General features: G+C 39.1%; 1 protein-coding gene across 4 annotated transcripts in view; it reads left to right on the top strand.

Annotated features, from left to right (window-relative positions):
• The first annotated feature begins 1,943 nt into the window (after positions 1-1,943).
• The window catches only part of RFX6 (regulatory factor X6), a 120,624-nt gene continuing 116,392 nt past the window's right edge, over positions 1,944-6,175 (top strand). For all 4 annotated transcript variants that reach the window (XM_081529570.1, XM_081529568.1, XM_081529567.1 and 1 more), the window contains exon 1: positions 1,944-2,038. The gene's annotated coding sequence lies outside the window, so the exon portion shown is untranslated. The remainder of the gene's footprint in view (positions 2,039-6,175) is intronic.

The following is a 6,175-nucleotide window of genomic DNA, read 5'->3' as shown; positions in this document are numbered from 1 at the left end:
TTTGTGTGTTTTATCTTCTAGTACTTGACATTGATTTTGTAGTTGGCCACTCATTAAAGCAGACAAGCAGCCCATACATGAGTTTATCAGGCTGTTTATATTTCTTACATATTCTCTAAGCATAAGTAATCCAGGGCTGAAAAAGCAGTGCTAGAGTGCTGAGGACCAAGTCTTCCTCAGACTTGTTGCTTTGCTCTCTTAAACTTGCAGATTCTATCTCATGTCTGAGGTCATGGCTCCATTGCTGCAGAGAAGCAGCAAGAAGGGAAAAGAAGCTGGGAGAGGATGTATTCTTTCCTTTTATTGTCACAGTGGAAGTGTCACTTACTTTCATGTTTCATTGTTCACATGCATATTTTCCACCTTATTTTAAGCCATCTTTTGAAGGTTATGCAATTTACTGTTTTCTGCTCTGAAAGTCTAATTTTGTTGACCATGGCAGCGAAGGGCCTATCTGAAGATTTGGTTTAAAGATAGCTCAAGAACTGTGGAGAAAGTTGGGAATACAATCATTGAGTTATTGTGCTGACCAAGATTAAGGAAAATTGTTGAGAACATTAAAATCGCTCATTTAACATTTATTGAATGCCAGTTTTGGAGGTAGCCTTATACCAAACCCAGAGTGCACAATTACACTTGGACCTTGCTCTTGAGATCCTCACAACCTGGGCTGATAGGCTTCTGTTTTCATCCTGCCAATAAAAGTGGTGGTACGATGTATATTATTTCCCCACCCCTGCATTTTAGCAATAAAATATATTAGTGTGTCTCCACAAACAGATTAAGGAGATGACTATATGGGTCCTTTTTTGAGTATTCAATTGCTTATTTTTATTTTCTTAGTACTAGTGGTATTAGTCGCTCAGTCATGTCCAACTCTTTCCAACCCCAAAGACTGTAGCCCACCCGGCTCCCCTGTCCATGGGGTTCTCCAGGCTAGAATACTGGAGTGGGTAGCCATTCCCTTCTCTAGGGGAATCTTCCCAAGCCGGGGATCAAACCCAGGTCTCCTGCATTGCAGGCAGATTCTTGACAGTTCAAGCTACCAGGGAAGAAATAATAAATTTATTTTCTCATTTTTATAATATTTGTATACTGTCTTTATAATAAAAATTAAGCCCTTTATGACAAAATAGTAAGAAAATCATTGAATTTATACCCAGTTGGATTCAGAAACCTCAAAAGTTAACAGAAAAATGAAAGGTACAATAATCATTCATTTAGTTGTTTGTTTTACGTGGAAGCAAGGAGGTAGCTTTGGGTTTAAAGGATTCAGAACTTAATTTCATAGGTTGAATAGCATTTTCTTGTGGAATAACTGTTGAAGGCTTTGTAACTGTAGTAAAACTCACAACTCCAATGAAACCATATTTCTTTTATCGTTCTGTTGGCATATCAGTGCTGGGATTTCTGTTTTGTGTAATTACACTTGAGAATCTGAAAGCGTTCCCACAGCTTTGCTCCCAGGTCAATAGGAGAAACTGTTTTCATGTCAACAGCACAATGAGTCAATGAAATGACAGACAGAATACTCCTTTTTTAACACTTTCATGTATATCAGAATATTTTATACCCTTAACAATTTTATGAGATATTATCACCATATTGTATGTAAATACATTTAAGCTAAGCAGTAACCTAGGATTAATATCATTTTCTTATTTATTTATTTATCTTAATATTTAGTCCATGTTGACATAAGACTGTGGAAGGTCTTGCTTAGCAAGGTGGGGGAATTTAATTCTGAAGGCAATAGGAGGTTATTCAATTTTCTGAAAAGGAAAATGATAGTATTGGAACAAACTTGTTAGAGGTTGATCTGTAATGATGTATTCTGTGTATCAGAAGGGGAATCTTGGGGTAGGTAACTAGTATGGAATTTTCCAACAAGAGAGAGATAAAGTCATAAGGGCTTAAATTGTGATGACGACAGTAGCAATAGCAGAGAGGAAAGGGCAGTTGAAAGAGCTCTTTCTAAAGAAGAATTGACTGCTCACTGCAAAATGATGAAAACACTAGAACGTAAACTCCTCAAGAGGTGAGAACTTGTTTGTCTTTTATCATTTCTATATTCCCCTTGCATAGAATGGTATGCCTGTGTATAGTAAAACACTTGATAAATGTTAGTAGAATAAATTAGAATAAAAACAGATGAATGTAGTAAAATGTAATATGTGCTTTGACAGAAGCAGAAAGAAAGTCTTGGTAGAAGAGGAGATGGTTGAATTGTATCTGATGGACCAGTGAGGAGGACAGAGGGGTGGAGAGGACATTAAGGCAGGGAGAAGAGGTGGGCTCTGAGGTGTGGGAACAGACGATCTCCAGCAGTTGCCCATTTCCCAAGGATGAGGCGCTAGACATTACCTACATGTTGGAGCTGGACTTGTGGAATTTGAGCATCTGGATAAGGAGTTTTGACTAATTTCAGGTTTAAAAACAAATGAGTAAAGCAAAGAGGATTTTAATATAGAAATATGTGTATCAGAAATGAGCGGAAGGTTTAGTGAGTCCTTCTCTATGTTTACAATAAAACATTGAGAGACCAGAGTCGATTTGGAGCCTATTGCAATAATCTATGTAAGAAGTGATGAAGGCCTAGGTTAAGGAATTAAGGACAGGGATAGAGATCTTGGCAAGATTTTGAGAAAATGCAGGAATTAGAAAATAAAAGACAGGAACTTCCCTGACTGTCCCATAGTTAAGACTTTGCCTTCTGGTGGCTCAGACAGTAAAGAATCTGCCTACAATGCAGGAGACCCGGGTTCGATCCCTAAGCCAGGTAGATTCCCCTGGAGAAGGGAATGGCAACCCACTCCTGTATTCTTGCCTGGTGAATTCCATGGACAGAGGAGCCTGGTGGGTCACAGTCTGTGGGGTGGCAACGAGTCAGGCACAACTGAGCAGCCAACACTTACTTACTTACTTCCAATGTAGGGTGTGTGGGTTCATTCCCTGGTCGTGGAGATAATATTCCCACCTGCTTCACAGCCAAAAAACCAAAACATAAAACAGAAATGATATTGTAACAAATTCAATAAAGACTTAAAAAAATATAGATGATGAATTAAAAATGGATAAGAATGAAGGAAATAGTGAAGTTAAAGGTGAGTAGGATGAATTCTAGGGTTCCACCTAGTCCAGCGGTAGTACAACAAGCTGAGAAATGGAAAACAGGAGGAGGAGGAGTTAGGAGAAGGGAATAATGGAATAAATTTTAGGCATATTGACTTTGAAGTGTTAGAGTGACAAACAGGTAGTTTGATTAGAGAATGACCTGGACCAGAGAGTTTGGGGAGTTATCCGCATCAAAGTTAAGACATGAAGATGAATAACATTGTAGTGAGAAAGGGTGTTGAAAGAAGAGAGATTCATACTGAGGGAGGAACTCTGGGGAATAACCACATTTAGAGTCAAAAGGAGGAAGACGTATCAGCAATGGAGACCAAATCTGAATGGTCAGGGATCTCTGAGTAGAACCAAAAGAGCCTTTGTATTAGATTGAGGAATAATTGAAAGCTTTAAAAAACACTATGGAGGTAATGAAGAAAGAGAATTTCAAGTATGAGGAATTATACCACAAATTCCATTAAGATTCAAAGGAGATGCTTAAAAATGACCATTGAATTTGATAGATAAAAAGCCTCATTTTTCTAAGATCTATTTTTGCAGAGTGGTGCAACTAGAAGCCAGATTTCAGTGGTCTCAGAGTTAATGGATCTCAAGTCATTTATGACACTATTCCCTCAAACATTCAGTTAGGAAAGGAGGGAGATATTATTTTGTACATTTATCTGTTTTATAAGGATGGAAGTGATGTGAACATGCATCCAAATCCTTATCACCAGCCTGACCTATTTCCTGAGCTCAGAGTCTTGTATCCATGTAAATGCCTGTTACATTTTGAGATGACTCCAGGCACCTCCAATATTAGACTCCAGGCAAGTCCAATATTCTTCGTTTATTTTAAACTAGCCTTTCTCCTGTATTCTGTGCCACCCTTCAATGAACCAAGCTAGAGCCTATTACCTTAACCTTCAACAACTACTCCAAAATAAATTCCCACCTTCTATGTAGCTTGAATACATACACACACACACACACCCCACATCCTTCTTTCTGTTCCCTGGCATTGATCTTAATCCTCTGTTAATTAGACTCCATCCATCACCCTGTGTCAGAGTGATCTGCCTTAAACAGGACTCTTCTTTGCATACTTTTTTCCTATTGTAATAAAATATATATAACATAAATTTGAGCTTCCCTGGAGGCTCAATAAGTAAGGAATCTGCTTGCAATCCAGGAGACCCAGGTTCGAGCTCTGGGCTGGGAAGATCCCCTGGAGAAGGAAATGGCAACCCACTCTAGTAATTCTGCCTGGAGAATTCCAAGGATGGAGGAGCCTGGCAGGCTACAGTCCATGGGGACAAAGAGTCAGACACGACTTAGTGACTAAACCACCAACATAAATTTACCATTTTGACAATTTTAAGTACACCATTCAGTGGCATGAAGTACATTCAAATTGCTAGAACAGGACTTTGAACCTGTTATCTTTCTTTGATGGTCGCCTTTTACCCACAAGATAAAGACCTAAGGTTTTCATAAAAGAACTCTGGTCTGTTAGATTCATCTATAATTTCATCTTTACTTATGACTGAAAACTTCTCTCTAGTCATACAAAATGACTGTCTTTCCCTGGGTACATACTCCTTTTTTTTTTTTTAATATCACCTATTTTATTAACAATGCTATTTTTTGGTTGGTTTGTTTGTCTGTTTTTTAAATTAGTTTATTTATCTATTTTTTAACTTTACAATATTGTATTGGTTTTGCCATACATTGACATGAATCTACCATGGGTGTACATGTGTTCCCCTTCCAGAAACCCCCCTCCCACCTCCCTCCCTGACAGCAAAAGAGACACAGATATATAGAACAGTATTTTGGACTCTATGGGAGAGGGTGAGGGCGGGATGATATGGGAGGATGCCATTGAAGAATGTAAATTATCATATGTAAAACGAATCGCCAGTTCAGGTTCGATGCATGATACAGGGTGCTCGGGGCTGGTGCACTGGGTACATACTCTTGATACATTTTCTGCTGCTGTTTTCCCCCTTTATCTGGAACAGCTTTCTATACTTTCTTTGATTAGCCATGACTCTTACTCATCTTTCAGGACTTCAACTATTTATCACGTTCTTTATTTAACCTTCTCTAAAACCCTCCCATTATTCCCCCGGTGGCTAAGTGCTACTTCACTATACGATTATAGTGCCCTACTCACATTACAACCATCAGTCACAACTGCTCTGAATTGATTGATGCTTTCAAAAAGACTCTTGGATGCAAGGAGATTAAACCAGTCAATCCTAAAGGAATTGAACTCGAATATTCATTGGAAGGACTGATGCTGAAGCTGAAGCTCCAATACTTTGACCTCTTGATCCCAAGAGCCTATTCATTAGAAAAGACCCTGATGCTGGGAAAGATTGAAGGCAGGAGGAAAAGGGGTTGACAGAGGACAAGATGGTTGGATGGCATCACCGACTCAATGGACATGAGTTTGAGCAAGCTCCAGGAGATGGTGAAGGACAGGGAAGCCTGGCATGGTGCAGTCCATGGGGTTACAAAGAGTCAGGCACGACTGAGTGACTGAACAATGATTTTGTGACAGTTTTCCCCAGGATTTTGAGCTCTTTAAAGTCAGAAATGATGCCTCAATCCTTTTTGTACCTTTGTATTTAGCATATCACCTGAACAGGTTAACTGCTCAGCTTCTTGTTTAACTGACCTTAATTGCTCAACTGCCTGTTCAGCAGACAAGGCTAGAAGGTAAAGATGGTCAAGAGAGGAGTACCCATACAAAGAGGTTTGAGCAGAGGTTATAGAAAATGGAATAAGGATGATGCATTACAGGTTGATTTCGATAGAAAAGATACCTTTGACTCTGTGCCTAAAAGGAAGGAGGTAAAGATGGAGGCTGATGGAGGTGGTTAAGGAATGAAAGGAGTTTCAGGTTGAGGGCTCTATTTTCTTTGTTACACAGGTGGTTGAACAGGGGGAAATTTGATGCAGGTAGTAGTGGTGAAGAAACATAGTGGATATCTGTTCAGGAAGTAAATGCACATCTTAAATTCAAAGACCCTAGGAAACATTTGATTCTGAAATGTAC

This window comes from Giraffa tippelskirchi, chromosome 9 (genome assembly GCF_054371585.1).
Source record: "Giraffa tippelskirchi isolate mGirTip1 chromosome 9, T2T-mGirTip1v1.2.pri, whole genome shotgun sequence".
Classification (NCBI taxonomy): domain Eukaryota; kingdom Metazoa; phylum Chordata; class Mammalia; order Artiodactyla; family Giraffidae; genus Giraffa; species Giraffa tippelskirchi.
The sequence above is the reverse complement of the archived record's forward strand: the minus strand, read 5'-3'. Positions and strand labels throughout refer to the sequence as shown.